At 37.8% G+C, this 13,281-nt stretch overlaps 1 long non-coding RNA gene across 2 annotated transcripts in view; it reads left to right on the forward strand.

Moving 5' to 3' along the window:
• LOC135227617 (uncharacterized) overlaps positions 1–13,281 on the forward strand; it is a 41,082-nt gene that overhangs the window by 18,092 nt on the left and 9,709 nt on the right. For both annotated transcript variants that reach the window (XR_010317785.1, XR_010317784.1), the window contains 2 exons: positions 5,601–5,911; positions 12,799–12,972. This is a non-coding gene — a long non-coding RNA (uncharacterized LOC135227617). The remainder of the gene's footprint in view (positions 1–5,600; positions 5,912–12,798; positions 12,973–13,281) is intronic.

Below are 13,281 nucleotides of genomic sequence, written 5' to 3' on the forward strand. Positions count from 1 at the left end.
TTCGTATATTACGCTGTATGAACTCTTTTATGTCATTTGTGCTGAAATCATTTTTTTTTCCAGTTTACTAGTTGTCTTTTGGTTTTCTTTATGATATATTTTAGTGTCAAATGTTTAAAAATAATATGCATAGCCTATCCACACTTTAAAATACTTCTTTTCTCATTTTTTCTTTTTTTTATGAGAGAGTCCTTCTAAAATTTTTAATTAGATTGATTTTTCTCTAATATTATTATTTCCTACTTTTTGGGACATGAGATTCCATAATCTGTGACTTATGCTGTTGCATGCTGTTTGGAAGGGATCTAGCTTTGTGACAAATGCATCTGTCTTAAAATTTACTCAGCTCTTTCTCCTAAATTAGAAAAGGCTAATTTGGTGACGTGCTTTTGAGTTATCCCTTAAACAACATCCTTATAACATCAAATATCTATTCAAAACGTTTGGGACAACTAAGTCACTCGATACTTCTCCAAAAGCCTGTCAGCTCCGGGGATGCGGAACACCCAACGGAGAACAGGCCTGAAAGCAGGAACCTTCCCAGCCACAAGGGGAAATGCCTGATTCAGTGACGCAAGAAGCCTGGGAGACTAGAAGAGGAAAAGGTTCTCTTCTTCAGTAGATTTTTGTTGTCGTTAGGTGCCGTTGAGTTGGTTCCAACTCAATGTGACCCTATGTACAACAGAACAAAACAGTGGCCAGTCCTGCGCCATCCTCACAATCATCACTATGTTTGAGCCCACTGTTGCATCCATTGTGTCAGTCCATCTCGTTGAAGATCTTCCACTTTTTTGCTGAATGTCTAATTTACCCAGCATGATGTCTTTCTCCAGGGACTGGTCCTTCTTGATAGTATGTCCAAAGTACATGACATGGACAAGTCTCCTAATCCTTGCTTCTAAGGAGCATTCTCACTGTACTTCTTCCAAAGCAGATTTGTTCATTCTTCTGGCAGTCCATGGTACATTCAATATGCTTCACCAACATCATAATTCAAAGGCATCACTTCTTCTTCAGTCTTCCTTATTCACTGTCCAACTTTTGCATGCATATGAGGTGATCAAAAATACCATGGTATGGATCAGGTGCACCTTAGTCCATAAAGTGACATGTTTGCTTTTGAACACTTTAAAGAAGTCTTTTGCAGCAGATTTGCCCACTGCTTTTTTTTTATATGTCATTTGATTTCTTGACTGCTGCTTCCAGGGGAATTGACTGTGGATCCAAGCAAAATAAAATCCTTGACAACATCAGTATTTTCTCCATTTATCATGATGTTGCATATTGATTCAATTGTGAGGATTTTTGTTTTCTTTATATTGAAGCGTAATCCATAATGAAGGCTGTAGTCTTTGATCTTCCTCAGTAAGTCCTTCAAGTCCTCTTCACTTTCAGCAAGGAAGATTGTTTCATTTGCATATCGTAGGTTGTTAATGAGTCTTCCTGCAATCCTGATGTCACATTCTTCTTCATATAGTATAGCTTCTCAGATTATTTGCTCAGCATACAGATTGAATTCATATGGTGAGAGGATACAACCCAGGCACACACTTTTCCTAATTTTAAACCATGCAGTATCCCCTTGTTCTGTCTGAATGACTGCCTCTTGGTCTATGTACAGGTTCTTCACGAGTGCAATTAAGTGTCCTGGAACCCATCCTTCGCAATGTTATCCATAATTTGTTATAACCCACACAGCCAAATGCCTCTGCATGGTCAATAAAATACAGTTAAATATCTTCCTGCTCTTCCCTGCTTTCAGGCAAGATCCATCTAACATTAGCAATGATATCCCTGGTTCCACGTCCTCTTCTGAATCCAATTTAAATTTCTGGCAGTTCTCTGTATATGTACAGCTGAAACCATTTTTGAAGTATCTTCAGCAAAATTTTACTTGCATCTGATCTTAATGATATTGTTGGATAATTCCCACATTCTTTGGAATGGGCAAAAATATGGATCTCTTCCAGTCAGTTGGCCAGGTAGCTATGTTCCAATTAACTTGGCATAGATGAGTGAGCACTTCCAGAACTGCATCTGTTGAAACATCTCAATTTCTAGAGCCTTGTTTTTGCCAATGCCTTGGGTGCAACTTGGACTTCTTCCTTCAGTACCATCAGTTCTTGATCATATGTTACCCTCCTGAAATGGGTGAATGTCAGCAAGTTCTTTTTGGTACAATGACTGTGTATTCCTTCCATTTGTTTTTGATACTTCTTGCATCATTCAATATTTTGTCCATAGAGTCCTTCAACATTGCAACTCAAGGCTTGAATTTTTTTCTTCAGTTCTTTCAGTTTGAGAAATGCTGACCATGTTCTTCCCTTTTGGTTTTCTAACTTCAGGTCTTTGCACATTTCATTATAATACTTTGTCTTCTTGAGCCGCCCTTTGAAATCTTCTGTTTAGCTCTTTTACTTCATCATTTCTTCCACTCGCTTTAGCTACTCTATGTTCATAAGCATGTATTAGTCTCTTCTGACACCCATTTTGGTCTTTTCTTTCTTTCCTATCTTTTTAATGACCTTTTGTTTTCTTCATGTGTGATGTCCTTGGTGTCATCCCTCAACTTGTCTAGTCTTCAGTTACTAGTGTTCAATATGAGTCAAATCTATTTTTGAGATGGTCTCTAAATTCAGGTGGGATATACTCAAGGTTGTATTTTTGTTCTTATGGACTTGTTTTAATTTTCTTCAGCTTCAACTTGAAATCGCATAGGAGCAATTGATGGTCTGTTCCACGGTTGGCCCATGGCCTTGTTCTGACTGATGATTTTGAGCTTTTCCATTGCCTCGTTCCACAGATGTAGTCAATTTAATTCCTGTGTATTCCATCTGGTGAGGTCCACTTGTATAGTCACCATTTATGTTGTTGAAAAAAATTTCCAAGAAATAGGTTGTTAGTCTTGCAAAAGTCTATCATGCAATCTCCCGCGTCATTTCTATCACCAATCTATCATGCGATCTCCCGCGTCATTTCTGTCACCAAGACCACATTTTCCAACTACCAGTCCTGCTTCATTGCTTACAACTTTTGCATTCCAATCACCAGTAATTATCAACAAAGCTTAACCGCATGTTTAATCAATTTCAGATTGCAGATGTTGGTAAAAATCTTCAGTTTCTTCATCTTTAACCTTACTGGTTGGTGCATAAATTTGAATAATAATCATATGGACTGGTCTTCCTTGTCAGCGTATGGATATTACCCTATTACTGACAGTGTTGTGCTTCGGGATAGATCTTGAAATGTTCTTTTTGATGATGGATTCGACACCATTTCTCTTCAATTTCTCATTCCTGGCGTAGTGGACCATATGATTGTCTGATTCAAAATGTCCAATACCAGTCCATCTCAGCTCACTGATGCCTAGAATATCTATCTTTATGTGTTCCATTTCGTTTTTGAGAACTTCCAATCTTCCTTGATTCATACTTTGTGTATTCCAATTTCCAGTTATTAATGGATGTTTGCAACTGTTTTTTCTCATTTTGGGTCATGCCATATCAGCAATGAAGGTCCCAAATGCTTGACTCCATCCACGTCATTAAGGTTGACTCTACTTTGAGGAGGCAGCTCCACCCTAGTCATACTTTGAGTGCCTTCCAACCTGAAGGGCTTTTCTTCCAGCAGGATGTCAGAAAATGTTCTACTGCTCTTCATAATGTTATGGATTGAATTGTGCACCCTAAAAATGTGTGCAAATTTGGCTAGACCGTGGTTCCCAGTATTGTGTGATTGTCCACCATTTTGTCATCTGATGTGATTTCCATAAAAAAAAAAAAAATCCTGCTGCTATAATGTTAATGAGGTAGTATTAGAAGCAGTTATGTTAATGAGGCAGGACTCAGTCTATAAGATTAAGTTGTATGTTGAGTCAATCTCTTTTGAAATATAAAAGAGAAAAGTGAGCAGAGAGACAAGAGGACATCATACCACCAAGAAAGCAGCACCAGGAGCAGAGTGCGTCCTTTGGACCTGGGATTCCTGCTCTGAGAAGCTCCTAGACTGGGGGAAGATTGATGACAAGGACTTTCCCCCAGAACCAACAGAGAGAGAAAAACTTCCCCTAGAGCTGACACCCTGAATTTGGGCTTCTAGCCTCCTAGGATATGAGCGAATAAATTTCTCTTTGTTAATGCCATCCATTTGTGCTATTTCTGTTGTAGAGGCACTAGATATCTAAGACACATAAGGTTTTTCACTGGCCATTTTTTTCTTTTTTTAGAACTAGATTGATAGGTCTTTCTTCCTAGTCTGCCTTAGGCTGGATGTCCCACTGAAACCTGTCCACCATGGGTCACCCTGCAGGTATATGAAATACCGATGGCATAGCTTCTAGTGTCACAGCAACACTGAAGCCACCACAGTACTACAAACTGACAGATGAGTGACGGGTAGATTTTTAGTTAGCAGCTTATACCTACACTGTTTTATGTGATAGTAAAATACAGGTTGAGGACTTAGAAGCATTTTCCTAAGATAATAGGAAATACCTTTGATTATTTTTGCAGTTGTAAAGGTGAAACAATCTAGTAAATTATTAAGTTGGACATTAGTGGAACCTTTCAGTAGAAGTAAACACACTATATGTAATGAGAAACTATTGTACTATTTTTTCAGTTGCAAGTGATGCATTCTAAGGTTTATACCAAAAAAAAAAAAAAAACAAACCCATTGCCATCGATTCAATCCTGACTGCTAGTGGCCCTTTAGGACAGAGTAGAACTGCCCCGTAGGATTTCCAAGTAGCACTTGGTGGATTCGAACTGCCAGCCTTTTGATTAGCAGCTGTAGCTCTTAATCACTATGCCACCAAAGTTTCCAGATTCACGCTAGGATGTAATAAGACTCAGTTCTCTAATCAAGGACATGCAGCTGCTCCTTTTTTACACAAAGTTCTGATGAGGACCTCAAGATCTACTGTTGTTATTGTTAGGTACCCTTGAGTCAGTTCCAATTCATAGAGATCCTGTGTACAACCGTACGAAACACCACCCGGTCCTGCACCATCCTCATGATCATCGTTATGTTTGAACCTATTGTTGCAACTACTGTGTCAATCTATCTCACTGAGGGTCTTCTTCTTATTCTCTGACCCTCCACCAAGCATGATGTCCTTCTTTAGGAACTGGTCCCTCCTGATAACATGCCCAGAGTATGTGAGATGAAGTCTCGCCATCCTCACTTCTAAGGAATATTCTGGCTCTACTTCTTCCAAGACAGATTTGTTTGTTCAAGATGTGTAAGGACCCACAAGACTCTGGAATTCTGCAAGATCTGAAGGGTGTCTGGGTGACTGAGTGATGTTGGCAAGGTAGGGGTGATTGTGTGTGTGCATGTGTGTGCATATGCAACACACAATATTAGATTCAAACATCCTTATCAGAAGCTTGGCCTCAACAATCAATATTGACAGTAGTGGTATGCATTGGTGGGTTCAAAACTAACAGTGAGTCTATTTCTTTTCTTTTGGGGAAAATTTAAAAAAATTATTTCCTTAAGGCACACCATTGTAGTGAACAAACCCAGAAGTTATTTAACTGTAACAAAACAAAACAAAACAAAACATTTTTTTTTCATTTTTTTTTTCTGTGAAGCCTCAGAAGCTTTAGTGGAACAATGGAAGCACTTCGCTGCTAACTGAAAGGCTGGCAGTTTGAATCCCCAGCCACTCCAAAGGAGAAAGACTTGGTGATCTGCTTCCGTAAGGATTCCAGCCTTGGAAACTCTATGGGACAGTTCTAGTCTGTTCTATAGAGTCGCTGATTTGGAATTGACTTGATGACACACAGAAACTACGATCAAAAGCTGGAAGAGACAAGGGAGAATCATCCCTTGGGGCCTTCAGGGAGCAGAGACAGCCTGGTCTTGCTGACACCATGATTTCAGACTTCTGACTTCCAGAACTGTAAGTGAATATATTGCTATTGTTTCAAACTTCCCAGTTTGTGATACTTTATTATTGTAGACCTAGGCAATTAACAAACCAACAGTTTGCTGATTTAACAGTAGCTTTTCCTCTTCCATAAAATAACCCTGATCCTTAATATCTCTCACTTTTAAAAGAATTTTCAGTGACTCTACATTACAATGGTTTAAGAAAGGAAGAAGATGGGTCTTCTTAGTACCACCCACACAGGAACACAGGGAGCTGGCAATAGCACCTACATTACCAGTTTTCTCTGTTTCTAGAAAACTTCATATACAAATATAGTGCCAACTGGAAGTACTACTGTCCGTTATCATTTCCCAGAAAGTTGCAGTTGGAACTTTCTATGAAACTGGTTGTCGACTTAATATTAGAGGGAGGCAAATATACTGGCATTTGCCCTACCAGTTATTGTTTTTTGAAATCTCTTGTGTTTTCACATGTGGAAAAAGGTGAAAAGGACACATGCTTACATGATGTTTTCATGTTTTAAAGACAAATCTTCCAAATGTTGTCATTGTCACCTTTGTAGACTGAAAAAAAGACCCATTGCCATCGAGTCGATTCCGACTCATAGTGACCTTATAGGACAAAGTAAAACCGCCTCCTACGGTTTCCAAGGAGTGCCGATGGATTCCAACTGCCGACCTTCAGACTACTCAAAACAAAGGTCAAATCTTTAAATCATCTGGACTTATTTTTCTAATTTTAAATTCTTGAAGGCATACTATATCACGAATTTATATTTTTTATCATAAAGTTCTAGTTGCAACACATCTATCTATAGTCAATAAAAAAAAAAATAGAAAGTATAAATAACTGCCAGTGTTGTGCGGGAAATTACCTTGATGAAATGGTAGCCTCCAAGTAGTACGGATTGAATTGTGTCCCCCAAAAATGTGTGTGAACTTGGTTAGGCCGTGATTTCCAGTAGTGCGTGCCTGTCCACCATTTTGTCATCTGATGTGATTTTCCTGTGTTGTAAATCCAACCTCTATGGTGTTAATGAGGCAGCATTAGAGGCAGTTATGTTAATGAGGCAGGACCCTATCTACAAAATTAGGTTGTGTTTTAAGTCAATCTCTTTTGAGTTATAAAAGAGAGGAGTGAGGAGAGAGACAGGGGACCTCATACTACCAAGAAAGTAGAGCCAGGAGAATACGGTTTCCTTTGGACCCGGGGTCCCGCGCTGAGAAGAAGCTCCTCAGTGAAGATTGATGATAAGGACCTTCCCCAGAGCCCACAGAGACAGAAAGCCTTCCCCTGGAACTGGCACCCTAAATTTGGACCTCTAGCCTCGTAGACTGTGAGAGAATAAATTTCTCTTTGTTAAAACCATCCACTTGTGGCATTTCTATTACTGTTGCTGTTACAGCAGCACTAGATAACTAAGACACCAGACAAGCTACCCTAGAGGTCACAGAACAGAATGGCTCACAGACCAGTTATGAAATCTTGAACCACACGTTTTATTAAATCGATTTAAAACATACCATGAGAAGCAAAGGGAAATGACTGGGGTCAGTTGACACTGAAGATATGAAGTAAGCAGGATGGAAAGATCACACTATCTGAATCCCGGGATACACAAACTAAGCTTGTGTTGCAACCAAGATTCAGATGTTTGGAACTATCTTGATGGTTGTCTCAGCTTTCAATTATGCATTTATTTCTCTAGAAAACTATTTTACTAATTGTAAAGGTAGAGAGACCTAGAGAATAGAAACTATACACAGCAATAAGAAAGGTGCTAAGTAAATATGTTACTGTTGATACTATAATACCAACAGGGGTAGTCTAAAAGTATAATTGTCTTATTGTAAAGCCCATCGTGGTAATGAGTTGCTCAGATTCATTCATTTATTAATTCATTCAATCACTTATGAACTATTTATTGAGCATCTACTATGTGCCAGGCATAGTTCTAGACAGTGGAAATACAGCAGTGAACAAAACAGTGAGTATCCCTGTCCTTATGGGACTCCCATTCTGGTAGGAGGAGATAGACAGTAAAACATAAAAATAGTTGCATAGTAAGTAAGATGGTTATAAGTACTATGAAGATAAATAAAGCAAGGCAAGGAGTCTGTGGAATACATAGAGGGGTAAGTGTTAAAATGAGGTTAGGCCTCATTGGTAGATTGATATTTGAGCAAACAGTAAGCCCTACAGATATCTGGGCAAAAAAAAAAAAAAAGAATATTTTTGTGGTAAGAAGAGTTGAAGTTTTGGAATTGATTTGAAGATAGAACCATCAGGATTTGTTGACAGATCAGCTGTAAGGTGTGAGAACAGCAGGTGCAAAGTCCCTGAGGTAAAAGGGTTTCTCTTCTAGGAAAACTAGGGAATCCATGGTAGCCGAAGTAGAGGAATCCAGCAGAGTGGAAGAGCAATAGGAGAGGAGGTCACAGAGGTAATGGCAGGGCCAGATATGTAGAGCTTTGTAGGAAATTTAAAATTTTGTCTTTTGCCCTAAAATGGGGAGGTCTATATTGCAGAGTTTTAAGCAGATTAGTATTTTAAATGTTACCATCCATCTACTATCCTGGCACATAGCAGATATTCAATAAATAGTTCTTAAGTGAGTGAATGAATTCATAAATAAATGAATCTCAGCAACTCATTACTACGATGGGCTTTACAATAAGATAATTGTACTTTTAGAGTATCCCTGTTGTTGTAGCATCAACAATAACATATTGCATTTACTTAGCACCTTTCTTATTGCTTATGTACAGTTTCTATTTTCTAGATCTTTCTACTTTTACAATTAGTAAAAGGGTTTTCTATAGAAATAAATACATAATTGAACGCTGAGCTGCTTTGTTGGGAATAGATGGCGTGAGTTAAAGATGAAAGCAGGAAAACCAGTTAGGAGGGTGTTGTAATAATCCAGTGAGGGAAGTTGATCACTTAGTCCAAACTGGCAACAGTGGGGATGTTAGGAAGAGGTCAGATCCTGGGTAGAAATCTAAAGATAGAACCATCATAATTTAACAGATTGGATGTAGAGTGTGAAGAAAATAGAGGAGTCAAGGATAAGTTCCAGGTTTTTGATTTGAGCAACTGGATGGATGGTGATTCCATTAACTGAGATGAGGAAGGGGAGCACAGCATTTGGGAGAGAAGAAAAACCCTGTTTTGGATATGGTAACAGTGTGGGCACCATGTTAGGCTGTTAGATATGTGAACATGGCTTTCTGGGGACAGTTGTGAGCTGCAGATATAAATTTGAGGGTTGTCAGTGACTAGATGATATTGAAAGTTATGCATCAAGATAAAATCACCGAGGCAGTGAAAGTAGCTAGAGGAGAGATGGAAGGACTGAGCTGTGGGGCACTTGAGCATTAAACAGTTAGAAGAGGAAGAGCCAGCAGAAGCAACTAGTAGGAGTAACTAGTGAGGAAGGAGTAAAATCAGGAGCATGTCTTGAAAGCCAAATAAAGAGCCTTTTTAAATGCCTCTAACTTGGGTCAAGTAAGATGAAAACTGATAATTGATTAGTGGATTTAGCCATGTGGAGGTCATTGGAGATCTTGATATGGGCATGGTTTAGGCCATGGCAAAGGCTAGGAGAAGGGGAGGTGCAGGGATACCATGTATAAGGAGTAATGGGCAGAATCTAGAGAATGAAGAGGTAAGGGGAGGAGAGTTGAGTGTGCATGTGTTTTTTTGAGAAATATTTTAATAATGGCATGTTTGTATGCTAATGGAAATGATCAGAATGGAGGGGGAATTGATGGTGCAGGCAGTTTATCTATAATAACAGGAAACAGAGTGTATAAGGGTAGATACTATGGGTAAGTATGATAGGGGGCAGGGGCCCTGATGGCTCTGTCCTGATCGCTTCAATGTTTTCAGCAAAGTAAGAAGCACACACAACCCTCAGCTGAGATTGACGATTGAGGCTTGAAGAGGGAGAGCTTCATAAAAAATTCATCTAGGAGAGTGAACTAGATAAGCATAAGATATAAGTAATATGAGGGTTGGGCAGGGTGAGATGGGAGGTGTCCCAACCATCATAGCATAGCACATTGACCAACTCTAAGGTTCATTAAAAATTACGAGTCCTGCCTTTAGCCTGTCTCCTCTTCTGCCTCTGCCTCTGCCTCTGCCTCTGCCTCTGCCTCTGCCTCCTGAGGAGTTCAGCCAAATTACTCTCTCCTTTCCCTACCCAAGAGCCCTGGTAGCACAGTGGTTAAGTGTTGAACTGCTAACCAAAAGGCTGACAGTTCAAATCCACCAGCCTCTCCTTGGAATCCCTATGGGGCAGTTCTACTTTGTCCTATAGTGTCACTGTAAGTCAGAATCCACTCCATGGCAATGAGTTTCCCTGTTCAAACTGCACTGCTTTCGTTTTCATGATTTACATACCATCCCCGTCTCTAATTGTTTGTACTTTGTAATTTAGTTTGTTATTATATTAATAATTAATGTTGACCATGGTAGTTATAGCCAGCTAAGTCTGGATTTATTACTAGATTTAAAAGAAGGATGTTTGTTTCTGAATCAAGTTTATAGACTGGAATTATGGATCATGATTTTAAATACTAAGTCTAACCATTTTATTTTAAAGCAATATCCAGTATCTGGCCATAAAAACTTCTCTTCTGGTTTCAGGAACCGGCAAAGTGGATATGTACTTCTGTGAAAGTGTATTTTCTCTTTAATGTTTCTGTTTTTAAATGGATAGGAAGCAAAGTAGGGGGCAGAGGAGTCACAGGAAAAGGAACAGAATCCCATTTTTAGTTTCATCAACTTAGAAAATAAACATCTTAGGGCTGTGGAAGACTTGTCAGTACTGGATGAGAAAAGCTACATGCAAGAATCCTTGATAATCAAGATAGACTGAATTCTGAATTTCTAAATTGTCATAGCTAGATTTTGACTCCAAGCTCAAAGCCCTAGAGTGAGTTGAAAGAACATTTGGAGATAAAATCTAAATAAAATTAAACAAAGATCAATAATAACTAAGAATTACAGGGAAATGGATAAGACAAGTTAGGTAAGACTAAAGGAACTGTGGACTGGAAATCTGAAGTCGTGAGTTTTAACCCTGACTTTGCCACTAACTACCCAGAAGCTTTAAACAAACCTTGTAACCTGTGAGGCCCTAAGACTTCCTGTTTGAAGATGGGGGCTTGAGTTTGACGTCTTTGAAACACTCTTCTAGTACTAAAAAATAATACTGTAAAGTTAAGTCTTTATTCAATTGTGTCATCGATTAAAATTTAGTGGTAAATATTTTGATGTTAATCCTAGCGTACCTCATTTTCAATTTTTTGAAGAACATAGGTCTTTGGTTTTGATTATAAAATCAATTTTTTTTTTTTTAAAAAGCAGTAACAAAAATTTAAAAAGAACAAAGTGGGGGGAAAAAACCGACATGGAACCCTATCACTCACAATTAATATTTTGATAACTAATTAAAATATAATAACTAATTGAAATATAATAAGTGTATTCCATTCATAATAGCAACTTAATTTGTATGAACAGTTGCCTTGTGAACGGAGTATACTTATTATATTTTAATTTGCTATTTACTGAGCTATATTTTAAAACAGTAATTCTGTAACTGAATGCCTTTGTTGAACTCTCTTCATTTCAAGTTATTTTCAGCCAGAATTCTTTTCTTAATGTTATCTACAAATAACATTTATTTCTTTATTTTATCTACAAGTAACATTTATTTAATAGATTTGGAATCTTTGTTATGTGACTCTTCTTTTCCATTATTTACATCTCATATTCTTAAAAAATGGTTTTGACAAAATTCCTCTGGCTAGCATTTCTACAATAATATATTAATATTAATAATATTGATGGTCGCATTGAGAGTAAAAACTTCTGGCTGTTAGTTTGAGTTTTTTAAAAAAATCATGTTAAGATTTTTTATTAAAAAGTCCAGAAAATGTAGAATTAGGTGTCTGATGACTTATCAGCATCTTTCAAAATGGTTACAGAATAGTATTTCCTTCATCTATTTAGGGAAGAAATTATGTTAGTAACCATTAAACTATTACATTATGGGATGAGCATCGCTTGCTCATATAATAGAATTTTAATACAGCACTGGATTACAAATGTTAACATTTTGTTAACAATTTTTGCTCTTCAATTTAAATTAAGATTGGTCTGTGGTTTTGTATTTTGTAGGCTATTTGGTCAGATTTTGTTTCTGGGTTACAGTAACTCTATATAAAGGTGGTACAGCTTTCTTTTTTTCTCTGTGTGTTCATAAAAGTAAACTCTTCCTTGAAGTCTGACAAAATTCTCCTGTAACACTTCTAGTTGTTATCATTTAACAGCTTTGTCAGTGCTTTCTCTTACTGTTGATTTGTTTTGAGATAATTTGGTTCACTTATTTTGTTCCAGGAACGATATCTTTCAAACAGATTTTTAAATTTATAAGCATGGGCTTGAATGTATATATAATATATAATCTTAATAACTTCCCTGGGAACTTGAAAAGAAAGGAATTACCTGCATATAATAAAGCTTATATTATTTTATATATTTTTAATTCTCTTGACACTATAGTTTCTCTTTAGGATTTTATTCTGTTTCCCGGAGTAATTATTTTTGCAAAGAATGTGCTTAGTCTATGATTTGCACACTATGGTTCCTGACCTTTTTTTTTAAACAATTTTTTTGTGGGGGGGGCAAGATTTTATTTTCATTCCTTGTACTCCTTTTTGAATAAAGTCAAGACTGTACAGGCATGCTGTTTCCTCCCAAATAGCATGGATCAATTGTTCATGGTTCACCTTTCTGTTTACCTGGTGTTTTAGTCATCTAGTGCTGCTGTAACAGAAATACCACAAGTGGATGGCTTTAACAAACAGAAGTTTATTCTCTCACAGTCCAGTAGGCTAGAAGTCCAAATTCAGGGCACTGGCTCCAGGGGAAGGCTTTCTCTCTCTGTCGGCTCTGGAGGAAGGTCCTTGTCATCAGTCTTCCCTTGGCCTGGGAGCATCTCAACGCAGGAACCTCAGGTCCAAAGGACATGCTCTGCTTCCAGCACTGCTTTCTTGATGGTACGAGGTCCCCGTGTCTCTCTGCTCCCTTCTCTCTTTTATATCTCAAAAGAGATTAGCTTAAGACACTATCTAAACTTGTAGACTTCATCAATATAACTGCCGCTAATCTGTGTTATTCCATCATAGTGATAAGATTTACAACATACAGGAAAATCACATAAAATGGTGAACAATCACGCAATGCTGAGAATCTTGGCCCAGCTAAGTTGACAGATATTTGGGGGAGACACAATTCAATCCATGACATCTGGCTACCTTTTTAATTCACCTTTCAAATGTAAATATAAATTCAGTTTTCCTGCACCT

This window comes from Loxodonta africana, chromosome 14 (genome assembly GCF_030014295.1).
Source record: "Loxodonta africana isolate mLoxAfr1 chromosome 14, mLoxAfr1.hap2, whole genome shotgun sequence".
NCBI classification, from domain to species: Eukaryota; Metazoa; Chordata; class Mammalia; order Proboscidea; family Elephantidae; genus Loxodonta; species Loxodonta africana.